This window comes from Gossypium arboreum, chromosome 11 (genome assembly GCF_025698485.1).
Source record: "Gossypium arboreum isolate Shixiya-1 chromosome 11, ASM2569848v2, whole genome shotgun sequence".
NCBI lineage: Eukaryota > Viridiplantae > Streptophyta > Magnoliopsida > Malvales > Malvaceae > Gossypium > Gossypium arboreum.
This window is the reverse complement of record NC_069080.1, coordinates 77,160,861-77,183,881: the sequence shown is the minus strand read 5'-3', so window position 1 is coordinate 77,183,881 and position 23,021 is coordinate 77,160,861. Positions and strand designations below refer to the sequence as shown.

Genomic DNA, 23,021 nt, shown 5'->3' with positions numbered 1-23,021 from the left:
TTTCTCTCTTTGTCTTATAGTGTTCTCCGGCTTGCTCGGGAGTTAAGGATCGTGAAGATCTATCCGCACTATCCTACTTTAGGGTATTTGAACTAAACGTTTTGAATTATGGCATGTATAGTAGGCTTAATTATTTTGTTACGTGTCATATTTGTCTAGGTTTAAAATATTAGTTACAGTACTCGACTAGCTAATTTGTACAAGCCATTAAAGTTGGCTAATATTGTTCAAGACATATTTATATTTCGATTATGTTTAATGGTAGGTATTATGTTCTGGTAATACCTTGTATCCTGTTCCGGCGACGGTAACGGGTAAGGGGTGTTACAAATCAAGAACACATAATTAAGAGTAAGAACAATTATTTATCATATAAATCAGATAGTAATAAGATTCATCTTAGGTTTCATCTCTCTTAGGTATTTAGGGAGTTTAGTTTGTAATAATAGGGAAAAACATCTCAAAATTGGGAAAACAACAAAACAAAAAGAAACCCAAAAATTTCGGTAGAAATTGAATGGATATCTTTAGTCTTGACGTAATCCTCCTTCTGAGTGTATTCCAATGGCTTCCTTCGAGTATTTTCTATGTTCTACCCTGCGTGTCTCCTTAATCCTTTTCTAGGGTGTTTATATAAACTTTTGAATGCCCAAAAAAAGTCCAAAATTAGCCTTTTCTGAGTAGAACTAGAGTTGAGCTCGACAGGGACACGGCCGTGTGCCATGCCCGTGTGAAGGTGCTCAAGCCGTGTGTACTTCCGAGTTGATTTTTAGTCGACACGGCCATGTCACACGGGCGTGTGGATCACCAGTGTGGAAGTGCTTAGGCCGTGTGAAACACTGTTTTAAGCCCATTTGGTCCGTTTCTTTCTCTTTTCGCCTTCCTATGCTCACCTAAGTATAAAACAAGAATTTAAAGGATTATGAGCATCGAATTCAATGAAATCAAGGAAAAATCATCCATAAATATGCCAACCATGGGGTAAAAATATGTATACATTACGGTTTATCAAATATCCCCACACTTAAGCATTTGCTTGTCCTCAAGCAAAATCCTCAACTCACAATTAAAATAAATCCTTCTCAATTTATACTTTTCATCAATTATGTTTCAAAATAATCAACAAGCAATTACGCATTGAACATTTAACTAAAAGAACATTAAAGTTTCAAATAATCAAGGTTGAGCATTTTAATCATAAAATTATAGGCATCTCCCTTTATCTAAGTAATTATCTTTAATTCCAAATTTGACAAGGGATGACATCCTCACTAAAGGTTCACTCAAATCCCTGAAAGTGTTTAAGGTTTAACAATTAAGCATTCAATAGTCAAACATGAAAGTTATTACCATAAGCTTGCATGAAAATCAAATCTCCACCACTATAAATGAGATGATACACAAATCAAAAGGTCTTTAAAAGGGCTGTAATGGGGCTTGGGGTTAAAGGTGTGGATAAAAGCTGAAAAAGAAGGTTAGAATCGAGATTAGCTCAATAAATTACCAAACTTAGAAAAATAAAGCTAATTACTAAATTACAAATGATTACCAGAAGTCAAACTATCCAAAACAAATGAAATGAGCTTTCTTCTCCCAATATAATGACTTTAATCTATCCAAGCTCTTTAGAACGATATTTAACTAAATGAATGTAACAATTTTTTTAAATTCTTTTTTTAAGAATAAGAACAAGTACAATAATGGAAAATACAGAATAAGAAATAATACAACAACTGGAATGAACGAACAAAGTTAGGTAACTAATTAAATCAAATCTCAATAAAAAGGAGTCAATGAAAAGGGAGAAATTCTTAATGAATCAAAAAGGGTTAAGTTATGGGTTATTATTAAGGGAAAAATCAAGAAATAAAAGTTAAGGTTCAAAGGCGTTCACTAGGGGTCAATTATGTGGGTGGGCTTTTATGGGGTAAATGGGTTAAAACCTAAGTGCCTTTATCATTTCCGTATATCAAATCAAAGGTGTAGTATTGACATCATAATCGAAGCAAGTTCTAGAATAACAAATCAATGTTGACTCACTTATAACCAATAATATTAGTGAGCAAGAAAGATATATGCTCTAAAAGGCTCAAAGTCTCACGAAAATTATGGGTATTTGATGTCAATCCTGTAAATTAAAAACTTAAAGATAACACCTCAATTCAGGGAAATAACCTAGCAATTTTAATTCTCAAAAGTCAACTTATCATGCTTGATTCTCTAATGTCTTTAAAGTTTAAACAATCAATGCACAATTACCTATGATTTTCTTTAAAAACATAATAGAAATCATAAATCAATCAGAATTCACACTAATACTGATATGAGAAAATTATTTGAGAATAAGATAAAAATTTAGGGATTTTTGATAATCACATAAATAACCTCCCCACACTTAAGATGTACATTGTCCTCAATGTACAGAGATATATAATATTAATATAAGCATAATATCAAAAAAAAGGGAGAGAAGCGAAACTTCTCTGAATTTTTGGATGAAATCCTTGGAATAGCGAAGGCTGGATTTGTAGATATGACCAATGAAAGACATGATTCTAAGTTACTAATAAGAAAATAAACACCATTGTGGAAGAGAATTAAGGCTTACTCGATAATAACCATTAAGATAAACATAGTTCAAAGTCTAAAAACATAAGTCTTCAAAAATAAATAAAAGAAAGATAAAATGAAAATAAAAATAAAAATAAAATAGATGGACTAAAAGGTCCTCATCATCGGTGTCGTGAGCCGGTGGCGCTGGAGGAGCGATATGGAGGTGCTCGTGAATCTGCCGCAAAGTCTCATCGATACTGTCAAACCTTGCATCAAGACTATCGAACCTCTGAGCATAGTATTGATGAAAATTAGTAAACTCCTCGAATAACACTCCTCGAAAGCTCGCAGTGGAGGGAGTATGTCGATGACTCGATGGTGGTGGCTACGGTGGATCTTCGTGAGGGGGAAGGACATCATCAGTAATGTCCTCTGGCTCATCTTGGTCGCCAGATTGAACTCTATCATCCTCATATGGATCATGCTGGAAATTCCCTGAGGAGACATCTGGCCGACTAGTGTGAGTGCCGATGATATCTCTAGAGTGTCGAAGAGAATAAAATGTCGAGCGAGGCGAGTAACATAAGGGCCAAGATAGATGGGGCCCCTCCTATGGTGATCCGTCTGGTGGCGAAAGGCTAGGGCGATGAAAAATGCTAAGTTAAATACATGGCCAGTCGCCATGCTCCATAAGAAGTATGCGTCGGTGGTGCTAACTACTCCGGTGCTCTCTCTCCTCCCAATTAAAGTGTGAGCCAAGATGGCATGAATGTAGCGTAGTGCTGGAGGTAGAGAAGTCGCCTGACTTGCTTCATAGGGGACCGTGCTCGCCGTAAAGTCGGTCCAACAGCAAGATAGTGAATAGTGTATGTGACAGTGAAGCTGTGGGAAATTCTCTGAAGCCATGAACTCCTCCGTGTAGAGGCCTAAAGTAGTCCAAACTTAGGTATACTCATATGTCTGACAAGTCCACCAAGTCTAAAAATGATGGTACCAACCTCGTCATGTGTATTCATCACGTGTTGTAAGTGGAAAGTAGTGCAGAACTCCAATGTCAGCTCGGAATATGTGGGCTCAATGATTGCAAAGAACCGATCCCATGGTGCGGTATCGAGATGGAAGCGGACAAGATGAGCCAGTTAGACCTACTCCAAAGTGGCCCAATCAATGCATCGGCCCACTCCCAATGGTCGTACTCGAAGAAGCTGGAACAAGTCATCCTGTGGGCTGGAGGAGAATTGAAGCAGAGGATGACAAGCTTTGGTCGAGGTGCTCGAGGAGGTTGCGCCAGGACCCTTTCGCTTTTTTGAAGCGGGGACAGCAGTTTTCTTACCTCATGTGTTTTTCATAATCAGTCGGAAAAAGGAAGAGCATCAATCCATAAATAAGGAAGTACGTAATTAAAGGTTCCGGTATACCTTGATCAATAATCCTGAAAAAAAAAACTTAAAACTAGAATGAAAATAAGACAGCAAATAGTTCCTAGCTGAAAACTACTAAGAATAATAGACAAAATAATTGACTCATAACCTGTAAGCAAAGATTTGAAAATAGTATCCTAAGATAAATCAAAATAGTGAAAGAAACACTATGGTTGTAACTAAACATGAAATGAAAGTAAACAAAATTATATTGTAACAAATAAAAGAGAATGGCATTATTAAAATATGGAGAACTAGTTATAATTATCTAAAAATCTCTTAATGCATAAGTTGGAAATCAAATAATAAATAAATAGTAAAGCAAGCAAATAAATGATGAATAAAAGAGTGGAAAAATTGAAGAAAGAATAAAGACCTGACGGGGCAGTGGTCGGTCGGATGGGACAGTGTGGCGGTGGTCAGTCGGAAGGGGACACGACCGTGAGGAGTAAGCCATGCGGGGCGCGGTGTTTAAGAGAGAAATGGGGACAAAAGAGGAGGGAAGAAGAAAGGGAAAGAAGGAGGAAAGAAATAAAGAAGAGAGAAAGAAAGAAAAAGAAAGGGAGGGGGTTCGAACGATGGTGGGTGATGGCCGGAGAAGGGGGATGCACGGTCGTGGGGAGGTTTTTGAAGGCTTGTGGAGGCTAGGGTCTGGGGAGAATTTGAGGAAGAAGAAGGAAAGAATTTAAGGTTTGGGGGGTTTAAAAAGGGGCACGGCCGTGTGAGACCCGTGTTGGGCCACACGGCCGTGTCACACGCCCGTGTGAGACCCGTGTTGGGCCACACGACCGTGTCACACACCCGTGTGGATCAATTTGAGCCCGTGTTAGTCGTGAAAATGTTATGACTATTCGTCACACAGCCTATGGACACGCCCGTGTGCCCCAGCCGTGTGGTTAACACGGTCGTATCGCACGACCATGTGCAATCTTGTTCGCTTCTACCATGCCTGTGTGGTGTCTCACATGCCCGTGTATTAAACAAACAGCCGTGTGCCTCGCCCGTGTGGCTCTCTCACTTATTTAAATTTGAAAATTTAGCTCCAGTTTTAATCTGACCTAGGACACTGTGTGTCGGTGTGTGTGTCACTGCACCGTGTTACTACTGCGTGTAGATCGGGTTAATGACCGTGTGGCTTGATATTTGGGGATTTTGTACCCCAATTTCCACACGACTAAGGACACGACGGGCATGTCCTTGGCCGTGTGGGCCATTGTACCTGCACAAAAACATTAAAAATAGAAAAAAATGAACTAGTTAGTGGTGTTAGTGCTGGTGTTAGTGCTCCGGTTGCCACCCGAGAAGTGCTTATTTAGAGTCTAAGCTCGACTTACCTCTCCGTTGCATGGTCATGCTGGTTCGACGAGTTTACACTCCTCATTCTTGCTATCAATCTTACCAAAATAAGGTTTTAGACGAGTACTATTTACCTTAAAAGTGCCAAATTTGGAATGAGTTACCTCGATTGTACCGTATGGAAAAATGTTAAGTACCGTAAAAGGGATTCCTCTATTAGGTTCACAAGTGGCAATACGAGGGTCTACTGCATCTAATAGTACTTTGTCTCCAACCTTAAGTTGATTTGATAAAACATTGAGTCCATCATAGCATGGTTTTGGTTTATCGTGGGTTTTCATTTTTTGTGTCTGCCATTCCTCTAGTTCCTCAATCTGTAGCCTTTGCTCTTCATAGATGGGTCATTTTTTGTTACTTGAACATGGCTTATTTATGCTCTTCGAACGTGTTTGCTGCAAAGAAGGTTGCACCACATGATGTAAAGCCCCGTACCCGAGACTGTCGCCGGAGTCGAACACGAGGTGTTAACGGGCTTAATTCATTACTTGAACAGCTCAAACAATTTATTTTTAAAATTTCCAGTCAAGCTAGCAATCTGCATCACATTTGTTTAAAAATTCATATCTCGAGTTCCAAAACTCAAAATCCAATTCTGTAAATTTTTCCTGAAACCAGACTCATATATATATTTACTAAATTTTTTCTAGAATTTTTGGTTTAGCAAATTAGTACATTTTATTAGTTACAGTCTCCCCTATTTCAGGGTTTGACTACTCTGACCCCTGTGTATTACGAATCAGATATCTCCATGTACAAAGTTCAATGACTATTCTGTTTGTTTCTTATAAAACTATACTCAATAAGGATTTCATGAATGTAAGACAAAACTCCAAATTATTGTTTTACAATTTATAGTGAATTTTTAAAGTCAAAACAGGGGATACAGAGATCACTCTGACCCTGTTCCACCAAAACTTAAATATCTCATAAAATGTAACTCATATACCTGTTTTGTTCCATCCATATGAAAATAGACTCATCAAGCTTTAATTTCATGACTTACTCATCATTTAATTAAATTTCTAATATTTTTAGTAATTTTTCAAATTTACATCACTGCTGCTGTCAGATTCTATTTTATGGCCAATTTTACCATTCCAAGGATTTTCATGGTTTAGTTAAGATATAAAGCATACATGTTATCATATATAAACTTAATTAGCCATTCCAATAGCTAATCATTTACAAACCCTTTTCTTACCAAACCATAACCATATCATATGATCAGTTATACAAAGTGAGTATATTGCTAAACATGCCACACTAAAATATACAAGCCATTTTACCAATTTAGGTCTTCAGATAGTATGAACGAGCCTTCGACCTATCCCGATTCTCAAGCCGACTTGTCAAAACTACAATGAAGGAAAAGGAGGGAGTAAGCATAAATGCTTAGTAAGTTCACATGCAAATAACAAGTAACATAATCATGCCATTCAACATAAACATTATTTGTATAAACAACAACAAGACATTCATGTTACATTTGCATTTAATATCTTACTACAATTTCATCATACTAAATTCTCAACCCGAGGGTTTAAACACATACCTGTCAAATTTTCTTATTCATCACACTTACCAATATGTCACCTTCGTATTAGGGATTCTCCTTATTCTATTAAAGATCTCCCTTTGAACACATCGGAATATGATTTCGGATACACGGATAATTTGCACATAAGTGCTATACTCATTGCTAAACAAGCTCAATAGCTTTTGAAATCTATGTAGCCAAGCTACCAAGTAACCTGCCCATAAACGAACTCGGACTCAACTCAACGAGCTCGGGCGTTCGCATTTATAAGTGAGCTCGGACTCAACTCAACTAGCTCATATGCCTAGTTATATCTCACGAACTCGGACTCAACTCAACGAGTTCAGAACTCAACCATCCTAGTGACATGTCACTTGTATCCTAATCTATTCCCAAGGTTCAAACAGGCTTTTTCCTCGATTACACATCATTGCCGTCTTCCAGGGAATGTCGAAACCGATACTCAGTAGCAATTCATATTTATCAAGTAGTAAACATGATTTGCATATTACTCAACAATAACCACAAAGCATAATATTTCATGATAATAATCACCATATCATATAAATATCATTAAATTACTTAAAATGACAATTATGTTACTACATTTCCACATGAACTTACCTCGATACAAAATATTAGCAATCAAGCCTATTCTTCGTAAACTTTGTTTTTCCCTTGATTGCGACTTAAATCTCGTTTCTCTTGATCTATAATGCCAATTTAATCTTATTTAATACATACATTCATCAAAATAGCATTTAATATAAACTTTGGCAAAATTACATTTTTGCCCCTAAATTTTTGCATAATTACACTTTTGCCCCTAGGCCGGGAATTAAACTTCATCCCTTATTCTTATGTTTTATGACATGCTGATCATTTTTCCCTTCTATGGCAACATCAAATTCACACTCTAACATGTACTTATGACTATTAGGTATTTTTTACCGATTAAGCTCTTTTACTCGTTTTTGCTTAAAACCGAGTAGCACAAGTTGTCTAACATAATTTAAAACCTTATATTCCATCATAAAACACCCAAATACACAAATTTCACTTATGGGTTTTTTTCCAAATATGAACCCTAGGTTGAATTATTGCTAGCATAAGTTAATTCGAGCTACCGAGATTTCAAAAAAATAAAAATCATTAAAAACGGGACATGAAATCACTTACTATGAAGCTTGAAAGTTGAAGAAACCCTAGCTATGGGGAAAGGTAAAATTCGGCAGCAACAATATGGAGAAGATGATCATTTTGTGTTATTTTTCCCATTTTATTTCTTTTAATATACAAACGACCAAAAGCCCTTACTACTAAACTTTCCAAAAATTCCATCCATGTCCAATTTTTGTCCATAAACTTAGAAATTGGTCAAATTACTATTTAAGACCTCCTCATTAATATTCCAAAGCAATTTCATAGTAAAAACTCCTAGAATGCAAATTTTGCAAATTATTCGATTTAGTCCCTAATTTCAATTTAAGCACTTTAGGCATAGGATTTCATCACGAATTTTTCACACAATCATGAAATCATATCATAAACATCAAAATAATTATAAAATAATTATTTCTATCCCAGATTTTTGGTCATGAAACCACTATTCTAATTAGGCCCTAATTCAGGATATTACAAAAATTTTCGTCCTCGAAAATCTTACCGGTAAATGGGTGTGGGTATTGGTTTCTCATAGTTTCCTCAGGTTCCCATGTAGTCTCTTCTACCCCGTGCTTTTGCCACAATACTTTCATGAGAGCGACACTTTTATTTCTTAGTTGCTTGACCTCTCGAGCTAAAATCTTAATCGGTTCTTCTTCGTAAGTCATATCTGGTCGTAGTTCAATTTCTGTCAGTGAAATTATATGTGAGGGATCCAAACGATACCGACGTAACATAGATACGTGGAACACGTCATGCATCTTCTGTAATTCAGGTGGTAATGCTAGCCGATAAGCTACTGGTCCAATTCTTTCAATTACTTCATACAGTCTAATAAAACGCGGACTTAAGCCCTTCCGTCCAAATCTAAGGACTTTCTTCCATGAAGACACTTTTAAAAATACCTTATCACCAACTTGAAATTCGATTTCCTTTCATTTCAAATCTGCATAAGATTTCTGTCTATCCAATGCAGCTTTCAAACAATCTAGAATCACTTTCACTTTTTCTTTGATTTCTTTTATTAGATCAACTCCATAAATCTGATTTTCCTTGAGTTCAGTCCAATACAATGGCGTCTGACATTTATGACCATACAATGCTTCATAAGGTGCCATCTTTAAACTCGCCTGATAACTATTATTATAAGCAAATTCTACCGACGGTAAATACCTTTCCCAACTACCTTGAAATTCCAATACACAACAACTGATCATGTCTTCAAGAATTTGAATTACTCTCTCTGATTGTCCATCAGTTTGTGGATGAAAGGCAATACTGAAATTCAACTTCGTACCTAATGCCTCTTGCAACTTTTGCCAAAACCGTGAAGTAAATCTCGGATCTCTATCCAAAATGATTGACAAAGGTATTCTATGAAGTCTAACAATCTCACGGATATACAATTCAGCCAACTTATTAAGAGAATAATCCGTACGTACTGGAATAAAATGAGTCGATTTAGTCAGTCTGTCAACTATTACCCAGATGGCATTTTTCTTCCCTGGAGTTAATGGCAACCCTAATACAAAATCCATAGTAATCCGATCCCATTTCCATCCAGGAACCATGATAGGCTGGAGTAATCCCGAAGGTACTTAGTGTTCAGCTTTCACTTGTTGACAAACTAAGCACTTTGATACAAACTCAGAAATATCTCTTTTCATTCCACTCCACCTGTACATTTTCTTCAAGTCATTATACATTTTCGTACTGCCCGGGTGAACTGCTAAACAACCATTATATGCTTCATGCAAAATCGTTTGAATCAATTCGGTACACAAATCCTGTTTTTAAACATCAAGCAACCATCAGAACCAATTCTGAAATCTGATCCCGTATCAGCTTAACACTGCTTTCTCTTGGCTTGTAAATCTTGATCATTTTTCTGAGCTTCACAAATCTCTTGTAAAAACATCGATCTTGCTCTTAACTCTACTAGAATCAAACCATCATCAGATAGCTTTAACTAAGTATTCATAGCTCTCAAAGAAAATAGCAACTTTCTGCTCAAAGCATCGGCAACCAAATTCGCTTTTCCCGGATGGTAGTCAATAACAAGCTCGTAATCTTTCAATAACTCCAACCATCTTCGCTATCTCAAATTCAAGTCTTTTTGTGACATCAAGTACTTAAGACTTCTATGTTCGGTATATACTCGACAATTTTCACCATACAGATAATGTCGCCAAATCTTCAAAGCAAACACTATAGCAGCCAATTCCAAATCATGAGTCGGATAATTCCTTTCATGAGATTTTAATTGCCTCGAAGCATAAGCCACCACTTTTCCTTCTTGCATAAGTACACATCCTAAGCCATTTCGAGAAGCATCACTATACACCACAAATTCTTTACCTGACTCGGGTTGTACCAACACTGGTGCTTCAGTTAATAACTTTTTCAATTCTTTAAAACTCTGTTGACATTCTTCCGTCCACTCAAATTTAACATCCTTTCGAAGTAGTCTAGTCATAGGAGTAGCAATTATAGAAAATCCATTTACAAACTACCGATAATACCCAGCTAGCCCCAAGAAACTTCTAACCTCGGTTACATTTTTCGGTGGTTTCCAATCAACAATGGCTAAAATTTTACTAGGATCAACCCGTATACCATCACCTGAAACAATGTGACCTAAATATCCAACTTCCCGAAGCCAAAATTCACTTTTACTAAACTTAGCATACAACTGCTTATCTCTCAAAGTTTGCAAAACTATCCTCAATCGCTCAGCATGTTCTATCTCATCTTTTGAATAAATTAAGATGTCATCTATAAACACCACAAAAAATTTGTCCAAGTATGGTCGAAATATACGATTCATTAATTCCATAAACACAGTAGGAGCATTTGTCAACCTGAATGGCATAACTAAAAATTCATAATGACCGTACCTTGTTCTAAAAGTAGTTTTAGGCACATCCGACTCTTTTACTCGCAGCTGGTAGTACCCAAATCTCAAGTCAATATTTGAAAACCATGTCGCTCCTTTTAGCTGATCAAACAAATCATCAATTCTTGGCAACGGATACTTGTTTTTGATTGTCACCTTGTTTAATTGCTGATAGTTAACACACAATCTCATAAAACCATCCTTCTTTTTCACAAATAACACGGGAGCACCCCAAGGTGAAAAACTCAGTCTCACAAAGCCTTTATCAGTCAACTCTTGCAACTGCGACTTTAATTCTTTCAACTCTACTAGTGCCATTCTATACGGAGCAATTGAGATCGGAGCTATTCCCGATATCAAATCAATACCAAATTTTACTTCCCTGACTGGAGGCAAACCCGGTAATTCTTTTGGAAATACGTCCGCAAATTCACACACAACTGGAACTGATTCAACTTTCTTTTCAACTTCTTTTGTATTAATTACATACGCCAAATAAGCTTCATAACCCTTTCTCAAATATCTCTGAGTCGACATCGAAGAAATCATACTAGATAATGCCTCTGATTTATCTGGTTCAACCCGTAGAATTTCACCACTTTCACACTTTAATTCTATAACCTTTTCTTTGCAATTTACTATAGCATCATGCAATGTCAACCAATTCATACACAAAATAACATCAAATTCATCAAACGGCAACAACATCAAGTCGGCCAGAAAGTAATGACCCCAAATCATTAAAGGGCATTTCTTGCATACTTTATCAACTATCACACATTTGCCTAACGGATTCGACACTCTACTCATAAATTCTGTGTTTTCAACAAGTATATTCATACTAGACACCAATTTCATGCACACATATGAATGAGTAGAACCAGGATCAATCAAAGCAATAACATTAACATCATAAAGAGAAAATATACCAGTAATCATGTCGGGTGATGAAGCATCTTCACGTTCCTTTATAGCATAAGTTCTAGCTGGAGCCCTTGCTTCAGATTTAGCTGTTGAATCTCTGGCTACATTCTTGTTGCTTGCTTCATTTCTAGCTTTTCTCGAATATCTTCCCCTCAAGTCTTCACCACAAGCTTTTACACTCTAAAATTTTTCTTTCTCAGCTCTCTCTGGGCAGTCTCTAATAAAATGATCCGGAGAACCACACCGAAAACATTTATTCGCTCTACATGGGCCAAAATGATTTCTGCCACACTGCTGGCACTCGGGCCTAATGAATCTCGTATTTCCCACACTAGCCGCAGAAGTAGTTTGAGATTTAGGACCCACATTTTGCTTCTTAAAATTTCCATATAATTGTCCAGCCGAAACCTGTGAATGAGGATTCATATTTCTAGATTTTCTGGATTACTGTGAGAATGAACTGTTCGTCGGTCTTTTCTTCCAATTTCTAGTCTCAGCCTCTATTTTTTTCTTCTCTTTAAGTAGTTTTTCAGCCTTGTAAGCTCGATCAACCAGTACTACCATTTCTTTTAATTCAAGAATCCCAACAAATACTTTGATGTCTTCATTGAGTCCGTCTTCAAACCATCTGCACATTTTAGATTTTGTAAGAATATATTCTCTAGCATACTTGCTCAACCTGACGAACTCCCTTTCGTATTCAGTAACTGTCATGTTCCCTTGCTTTAATTCAAGAAACTCTTTACGCTTCTGATCAATAAATCTTTCACTGATGTATTTCTTCCGAAATTCTTCTTGAAAGAACTCCCAATTTATTTTCTCTTTCGGTACTACTGAAGTCAATGTTTTCCACCAATGATAAGCTGAATCCCTCAACAATGATATAGCATATTTTAAGCATTCCTCAGGTGTACAAGACAATTCATCAAATACTCGAATAGAATTCTCAATCCAAAACTCTGCTTTCTCGGCATCATCATCAATATTTGCCCTAAATTCTTCGGCCCCTTGCTTACAGATTCTGTCAACTGGAGTTTTGTGAAATTTCATCAGATCTACACCTTGAGGCATTGGGGGTACAGGTTGAGGAATCGGGGGAGGTGGGGGAGGTTGTGCATTCAGGTTCGTACGAATGAACTCAGTATACCAGGCATTCATCATCTGGAGAAAGGCTTCCCGAGCCCCTTCTCCCCCTCCTTGACCAATAATAGGAGGTGGATTTTCAGTTGGCACCGCCCCTTCAGTCGGAGCTGGTGCGTTACTTTCTACATCATCAGTCGCAGTTGGATCGGGATCCATTTACTATAAAAAAAATCATTTAAAAGGTCAAAAGTCATCACACTATCACAATATATATATATGGCATGTATAGCAAAACCCGTACATACAACACATTAATCCGAGAATTGACTAAACCTGCTCTGATACCACCAAATGTAACGCCGCGTACCCAAGACCATCGTCGGAGTAGAACACAAGGTGTTAATGGGCTTAATTCATTACTTAAACAGCTCAAACAATTTATTTTTAAAATTTCCAGTCAAGCTAGCAATCTGCGTCACAGTGGCTTAAAAATTCATATCTCGAGTTTCAAAACTCAAAATCCAATTTTGTAAATATTTCCTGAAACTAGACTCATATATCTATTTACTAAATATTTTCTAGAATTTTTGGTCAAGAAAATTAGTACAGTTTATTCTTTAAAGTCTCCCCTATTTTAGGATTCGACTACTCTGACCCCTATGTATTATGAATCAGATATCACCCTGTGTAGAGTTTCAATGACTATTCCGTTTGTTTCTTATAAAACTAGACTCAATAAGGATTTCATGCATGCAATATAAAACTCCTAATTGTTTTTTTACGATTTATAGTGAATTTTTAAATTCAAAACAGGGGATACAGAGATCACTCTGACCCTGTTCCACCAAAACTTAAATATCTCACAAAATATAACTCATATACCTGTTTTGTTCCATCCATATGAAAATAGACTCATCAAGCTTCAATTTCATAACTTACTCATCATTTAATTCCATTTCTAATACTTTTAGTGATTTTTCAAATTTACATAACTGCTGCTGTCAGATTCTGTTTTATGGCCAATTTTTACCATTCCAAGGATTTTCATAGTTTAGTTAAGACATAAAGCATACATGTTATCATATATAAACTTGATTAGCCATTCCAATAGCTAATCATTTACAAACCCTTTTCTTAACAAACCATAACCATATCATATGATCATTTATACAAAGTGAGTATATTGCTATACATGCCACACTTAAAATATACAAGCCATTTTACCAATTTAGGTCTTCAAATAGTATGAACGAGCCTTCGACCTATCCCGATTCTCAAGCCGACTTGTCAAAACTACAATGAAGGAAAAGGAGGGAGTAAGCATAAATGCTTAGTAAGTTCACATGCAAATAACAAGTAACATAATCATTCCATTCAACATAAACATTAGTTGCATAAACAATAACAAGACATTCATGCTACATTTGCATTTAATATCTTACTACAATTTCATCATACTAAATTCTCAACCAGAGGGTTTAAACACATACCTGTCAAATTTTCTTATTCATCACACTTACCAACATGTCACCTTCGTATTAGGCATTCTCCTTATTCTATTAGAGATCTCCCGTTGAACACACCAGAATATGATTTCGAATACACGGATAATGTGCACATAAGTGCTATACTCATAGCTAAACAAGCTCAATAGCTTTTGAAATCTATGTAGCCAAGCTACCAAGTAACCCGCCCATAAACGAACTCGGACTCAACTCAACGAGCTCGGGCGTTCGCATCCATAAGTGAACTCGGACTCAACTCAACGAGCTCGGATGCCTAGTTACATCTCACGAACTCAGACTCAACTCAATGAGTTTGGAACTCAACCATCCTTGTGACATGTCACTTGTATCCTAATCTATTCCCAAGGTTCAAATCGGTTTTTTCCTTGATTACACATCTTTGTCGTCTTCCACGGAATGTCGAAACCGATACTCAGTAGCAATTCATATTTATCAAGTAGTAAACATAATTTGCATATTACTCAACAATAACCACAAATCATAATATTTCATGATAATAATCATCATATCATATAAATATCATTAAATTACTTAAAATGACAATTATGTTACTACATTTACACATGAACTTACCTCGATACAAAATATTAGCAATCGAGCCTATTCTTCGTAAACTTTGTTTTTCCCTCGATCGCAACTTGAATCTCATTTCTCTTGATCTATAATGCCAAATTAATCTTATTTAATACATAAATTCATCAAAACAACATTTAATACGACCTTTGACAAAATTACATTTTTGCCCTTAAACTTTTGCATAATTACACTTTTTCCCCTAGGCTCGGGAATTAAACTTCATCCCTTATTCTTTTGTTTTATGACATGCTTATCATTTTTCCCTTCTATGGAAACATCAAATTCACACTCTAACATGTACTTATGACTATTAGGTATTTTTTACCGATTAAGCTCTTTTACTCGTTTTCGCTTAAGACCGAGTAGCACAAGTTGCCTAACATAATTTAAAACCTTATATTCTATTATAAAACACCCAAATACACAAATTTCACCTATGGGTATTTTTCCAAATATGAACCCTAGGTTGAATTATTGTTAGCATAAGTTAATTCGAGCTACCGAAATTTCAAAAACATAAAAATCATTAAAAACGAGGCATGAAATCACTTACTATGAAGCTTGAAAGTTTAAGAAACACTAGCTATGGGGAGAGGTAAAATTTGTCAGCAACAATATAGAGAAGATGATCATTTTGTGTTATTTTTCCCATTTTATTTCATTTAATATACAAATGACCAAAATGCCCTTACTACTAAACTTTCCAAAAATTCCATCCATGTCCAATTTTTGTCCATAGACTTAGAAATTGGTCAAATTTCTACTTAAGACCTCCTTATTAATATTCCAAAGCAATTTCATACTAAAAACTCCTAGAATGCAAATTTTGCAAATTATTCGATTTAGTCCCTAATTTCAATTTAAACACTTTAGGCATAAGGTTTCATCACGAAATTTTCACACAATCATGAAATCATATCATAAACATCAAAATACTCGTAAAATAATTATTTCTATCCCGGATTTGTGGTCACGAAACCACTATTCTGATTAGGCCGTAATTCGGGGTATTACACATGATCAGTATTTGTAGCATGATTTATACAACCACCCTCAATATTCGATGTGTTACTCGAATTACAAGCTTGAAGAGTGATTGTTTCATCACCCACACGAAGTGTGAGTTCACCTGTACCAACATCAATAATAGTTGTAGCAGTTGCTAAAAAGGGTCATCCTAAAATCAAAGGCACATCATTATCCTCTTCCATGTCTAGAACAACAAAATCAATTGGGAATATAAATTTATCGATTTTGACAAGTACGTCTTCAATGATACCCCTAGGAAATCTAATGGTTTTATCCGCTAACTGAATGCTCATCCTAGTTTGTTTGGGTTTCCTAAGACCTAGTTGTTTAAACATTTTATAGGGCATGACATTAATGCTCGCCCCTAAATCAGTCAATGCATTATTAATATCTAAACTACCAATTAAACAAGGAATCGTAAAACTCTCTAGATCTTTCAATTTGATGGGTAGCTTATTTTGTAGAATGGCTGAGCAAACTGCACTTAACTCCACATGCAATGTATCATCAAACTTCCGTTTATTTGCTAAAAGCTCCTTTAAAAATTGAACTACGTTTGGCATTTGTAAAAGAGCTTCAATAAACTGTAAGTTAATATGTAATTTCTTTAATAATTTAAGGAATTTACCAAATTGTTCTTTTGTGTGGTCTTTCATTGTCGCATTGGGATATGGTACACGAGGTTTATATTCTCTACTTACTTATTTTTGCTCACTGTGGTCCACCTCATCTTTACCTTTACTTGCCATAAATCTGTGTTTTAGTTCTGGTTCTGTTTCAGGTTCAATTAACCTTTCTTCATCTCGAACAATAATTACATTAAGCTGCTCCCTTGGGCTATTTTCAGTATTACTCAGCAATCTACCTTGTGGTAATTCGGAAATCATCTTTTCCAACTGGCCTATTTGATTCTCGAGCCCTTGATTTGATGCTTGCTAATTTTTAAGAGCTGTCTTGGTGTTTTGGAAACGTGTTTTAGATACCACTATGAATTTTGTTAGCATCTCCTCAAGGTTTGGTGTTTTTTTCCTGTTGGTAAGGTGGTTGTTGAAAACCTAGAGAATGTTGTGGTCTTTGAATTCCTTGACCACCCCACGAGAAATTGGGATGGTTCCTCTAACTTGCATTATAAGTGTTACTATATGGGTTATTTTGAGGTCTAAATTTATTACCCATACAGTGGACTTATTCCTCCTCAGTGCCAGGGTTGAAGGGTGGATAATCTGGTGATACGTGATATTTACGATAGATTTTAAAAATTTATAATTAATCATTCTTGAAACTAACTATTATCATGATGAAGGCAAGTGTACCTATCGAACAGTAGTATAGCTTTAGCAAGACCGGATTGTCGAACCCAAAGGAGCCAAGAGTACTAGTTATTACTTTCTTTTTATTATCTAGCCTAAAAATTAAGGGATTTGTTTATCTAAACTAATTAACTAAACTAAAGGTGCACAGAGAGAAAATTGGGGAAATGCTTTTGGGAAAACTCGATTGATTAAGACAATACCTAAGGAAAAATCCACCTAGACTTCACTTGTTATTTGACTCTGAATCAGACGACTTATTCATTTGACTTGATCTGTAGAAGTCTCTAAGTTATATTATTATCTCTCTTGAGACTAATAATGTCTAAGCCTAGGTTGATTAAGTGAAATCTCTTTCTAATTAACACCCTAGTATTGCATTAACTCGATCTATGGATTCCCTTATTAGGTTTCACCCTAATTTGGAAAAATCTTGTCACCCTATCTTTAGGCGCAATCAACTTCGCTTAATTACATCAAATTTACTCTTAGAAATGGAATTTTACTCCTCTGAATAAGCTCATTAACTAGAATCAATATCTTGGAATATTGAAACAAGAATTAAGAACACATAATTAAGAACAAGTCAAATATTTATCATACAATTCAGATAATAATAACAAGATCCATCTTAGGTTTCATTCCCCTTAGGTATTGAGGGGGTTTAGTTCATAATTATGAAAGAAAACATCTCAAAAGAATAAAGATAACAAAACATAAAGAAAACCTAAAACTCCTGAAGGAAATTGAAGGGAGATCTTTAGTCTTGACAATGAATCCGGCTTCTAAGATGGATCAATCGGCTTTCCTTGAGTAATTCCTTGCCTTCTACTCTCTGTGTGTCTTCTAAGTGCTTCCTCAGGTGTTTAAATAGGCTTTAGAATGCATAAAAGCCCTCAAAAGTGGCCTTTTCCAAATAGGACTATACTTGGGCTTGATAGGGACACGCCCGTGTGTTATTGCTTCAGACCATGGTCAAGGCCATTAAATAGGCACAGGTGTGTTGTCGACCCATATAAGTCATGCTTCGATTCTGCCAAATGGACTCGGCCGTATGGATTACCCGTGTGAGGAAGTCCAGGCTGTGTTGATTTCCCATGTTGGTCCATTTTCTCTGTTTTCAGCCCGTTTCTCGCTCTTTTTACTCTCCTATGCTCACCTAAGTATAAAACATGAAACTAAAGGATTAAGAGCATCAAATTCACCAAATTTAAGGAGAAATCATCCATAAATGTGCTAAGCATGGGATAAAAATATGTATAAATTACGGTTTATCAGATACCCTGACACTTAAGCGTTTGCTTATCCTCAAGCAAAATCCTCAACTCGCAATCAAAATAAATTCTTCTCAGCTTATAATCCCTATCGATAATATCTCAAAATAAACCATAAGTAATCATACATTGAGAATTCAACTAGAAGAACATCAAAGTTTCAAACATTCCAAGTTGAGCATTTTATCACGAAAACATAGGTGTCTCCCCTCATTTAAGTGATTACCTTTGGTTCAAAATATTACAAAGTTTAACATCCTCACTAAAGATTCACTCAAATCACTCGAGGTGTTTAAGGACAATAAATGAAGCACTCATTAGTCAATATTAAAAGTTATTACCATAGGCTTGCATGAAAATCAAATCTCCACCACTATATATTTAGATGATACATCAATCAAAAGGTCTTTAGAGGGTTGTAATGTGGCTTTGGTTAGGGGGTGTGGTCACAAGCTGAAAGAAAAGGTTAGAATCGAGATTGAATTGAAAAATTACCTAACTAGAAAAATAACTAAACATTAATTGAATACAAGTGAGCTTCTTCTCAGAATATAAAATTAACACTTAAGCTCAAAAAACAACGAATTACTACTAATATATATAAGTATTTATTTATTTATTTATTTTAAGAATAAGTCAAATAACATAGGCTATCTATCAAAAATAAAACATAACTAAGCAATTTATTCAAATCAAATCTCGACAAAAATAGGGACCAAGTTAATTTAGGGGATTTCAACAATAATGGGTTAAGGGTTAATGTTGAGGGTAAATCAATGAATAGGTTGTTAGGCTCAACGGGGTTCACTAAGGGTTAATTGTGAAGGTAGGCTTTTATAGAGTGAGTGGGTCAAACCTAAGAGCCTTTATCATCTTGACATATCAAATCAAAGTTATGGTCTTGACATGTATAATCAAGCAAGTTCTAGAATAACAAGTCAATATTGACGTACTCAAAGCAACAATAAAAGTGAGCATGAAAAAAATAATAGATGCTCTAAAGGCTCAAGATCTCACAAAAATTATGGCTTTTTGATGTTTAAACCTGTGAACTTCAACTCAAGATAATACCTAAACTTGGGGAAACAACCTAATTTTTTTTAAATCAACTTATCATGCTTGATTCTCTAATTCCTTAAAGTTCAAACAGTCAATGCATAAATGCCTATGTTTTAATTCAAGACATATAAATAGAAAATCATAAATCAATCAAAATTCATTCTAATAATGATGTGAGAAGATCACATGAGGATAAGACAAAATTCAGGGATTTTTCTAATAATGGTATAAAAGACCCCCCACACTTAAGATGCACATTGCCCTCAATGTACAAAGTTAGATTTATGACGATATAAATATAAGATCATAATATAGGGAGAGAAGTGAAACTTCCTGAATGATGAATGAACTCCTTGAATTGGAATCATGGAGAATAATCGACCAAGGCAATGATAAGATTGGAGGAGGATACTCCGGTAGTGGTAGAGGTTGGGTTCCACAACCACAGTGTCTAGCACAGAAGTTATCGTGGTGGTCGGGCAGGACATGGTAATCGTGGAGAACCTTTTCCAGCTTTGGAGCTCTTTATAACTGTGATAGAATCATGAACTTCTTTTAGGAAATATAAAGAAGCATAATTACTCGTAAAGCAATAGCCGAATAAAAATGATAAAATCTCAAGATAAAATAAAAATAGTATTAAAGGGAAATAAAAAGTAATTTCAACATATAAATAAAGATAAAAATAAAGTAAAAATAATTGGTGTTTATATAGAAATTGAGGCACACGGCCGTGGGCACGCCAGTGTGCCCTTAATTCAGCCCGTACATTTTGTGGTTTTCAAAATTGGGCGTATTGTGCACACGGTCGTGTTACACGGTAGTGTCATTCTTTGTTCGCTTCTCCCACACCTGTGTATGCAGGTGCACGCCCGTGTTGTTTTGACAGGCTCGTCCACGGTCGGTAGGCACGGGCGTGTTGCACACCTGTGTTAATTTGGCAAGATTGCCCACAGCCATGTCACACGGCCGTGGTAACTTATCGAATCCCGTGTTGGGGAAACGTTTTTTGCTCTGTTTTCACTCGGCCATATCGCACGGCCATGTTGCCTCCCGTGGTATGGGCATGGGCTAAGAAACACCCATGTGTCTGGCCGTGTGGTTCTGGAAATCCTGTGTTCAGTGACTTAGTTAGTGAATTAAATGTTAAAAACTAAAATTTAAAGAAGTTAACACCGTTAATGCTTGGGTTGCTTCCTGAGAAGCGCTTATTTATAGTCTAAGCTCAACTTACCTTTCTACTGAATGGCCATGGTGGTGCGAGGAGTTTACACTCCTCCTCCCTGCTATTAATTTTATCAAAATAAGGTTTTAAATGAGTACTATTTACCTTAAAAGTGCCAAATTTAGGATGAATTACCTCGACTGTACAGTATGGAAAAATATTGAGTACCGTAAGAGGAATTTCTCCATTAGATTCGGAAGTGGCAATACGAGGATTTGCTGCATCCAGCAGTACTCTGTCTCTAACCTTAAGTTGATTTGGTAGAGTATTGAGCTTGTCAAGGCATGGTTTTGGTTTATGTGTCTGCCATTCATCTAGTTCCCCAACTCGTAGCCTTCGTTCTTCATAGATAGGTCCTTTGTTGTTGCTTGAACAAAGCTCATGTGCGCTCTTCGAACTTGTTTTTTGTACAGAGGGTTTCACCACATGATCAATACTAGTAGTGTGATTTATGCAATCACCCTCGATTTTTGAGGTGTTACTCGAATTACGAGCTCAAAGAGTGATTTTTTCATCACCTACACGAAGTGTGAGTTCACTTGTACCAACATTAATTATCATTCTAGCAGTTGCTAAAAAGGGCCTCCCTAAAATTAAGGGCACGTTACTATCTTCCTCTATGTCTAGAACAACGAAATCAACTGGGAATATAAATTTGTCAATTTTAACGAGTACATCTTCAATAATACCCCAAGGAAATCGGATTGTTTTATTTGCTAATTGAATGCTCATCCTAGTTTGTTTAGGTTTCCCAAGACCTAGTTGCTTAAACAGTTTGTAAGGCATGACATTGATACTAGCGCCTAAATCGGCCAAGGCATTGTTAACATCGAAGCTACCAATTAAACAAGGGATCATAAAACTCCTTGGATCTTTCAATTTGTTGGCTAGCTTATTCTGCAGAATGGCTGAGCAAACATTCATCTCCACATGCGACGCCTTGTCTAAAATCTGCCTATATGCTAAAAGCTCCTTTAAAAATTTGACTGTGTTCGACATATGCCAAAGAACCTCAATAAACGGTAACTTAATATGTAATTTTTTTAAAAGTTTAAGGAATTTATCGAATTGTTCGTCTGAGTGGTCTTTCCTTGTTGCATTAGGGTATGGTCCACGTGGTTTGTGCTCTTTATTTATCCGTTTTTTGTCATTGTGGTCCACCTCACCTTTACATTTACTTACCATAGTTTCTTACCTCGGTTCTGGTTCAGGTGCAACTAACCCTACCTCATCTTGCATGATAATCGCATTGAGCTACTCTCTTGGGTTAGATTTAGTGTTACTCGGTAAGCTACCTTATGGTTGTTCATATATCAATTTAGCCAGCTGGCCTATCTGAGTTTCGTGCCCTTGGATCGATGCTTGTTGATTCTTAAGTGCTGTCTCGATATTCTGAAAATGAGTTTCTAACACCGAGATGAATTTTGTTAGCATCTCCTCAAGGTTCGGTTTTTTCTCTTTTTGGTAAGGTGGTTGTTAGAAGCCTGGAGGTGGTGGTGGTCTCTGATTCCCTTGGCCTCCCCATGAGAAATTTGGGTGGTTCCTCCATCCTGCATTGTAAGTGTTGCTATAGGGATTATTTTGAGGTCGAAGATTATTACCCATATAATTTAATTGCTCGTTTTCCATGTTGTGGCCATAAAGTGGGTATTTTGAATTGTTCATTCCTCTTTCACTTGCATTACATTGCATTACTGGGTGAACCTGTGAAGAACCAAGAAAAAAATAAATTTTTCTATTCAAAAGTTCTACCTGATTAGAGAGCATGGTGATTGAATCGATGTTAAAAATGCCGGCTGCTTTCGTTGGCTTTGTCCTCATGACTTGCCACTGATAATTATTCAGCGACATCTCTTCTATAAATTCATAAGCATCCTCAGGTGTCTTATTATTGATAGTCCCACCAACGGCTGCATCAACCATCTGTCTAGTTGAAGGATTCAGGCCATTGTGAAAAGTTTGAACCTGTAGCCAGAGTGGTAACCCATAGTGAGGGCACCTTCTGAACAGGTCCTTTTATCTCTCCCATGCATCATATAGTGTTTCTAACTCCATCTGCACAAAAGAAGAGATATCATTCCTTAATTT

The 23,021-nt window shown here is 36.3% G+C and overlaps 1 non-coding gene across 1 annotated transcript; it reads left to right on the top strand.

Moving 5' to 3' along the window:
- Positions 1-22,914: 22,914 nt before the first annotated feature.
- LOC128285007 (small nucleolar RNA R71) lies at positions 22,915-23,021 on the top strand. The gene has a single exon (XR_008275423.1). It is a non-coding gene; the product is annotated as a small nucleolar RNA R71 (small nucleolar RNA).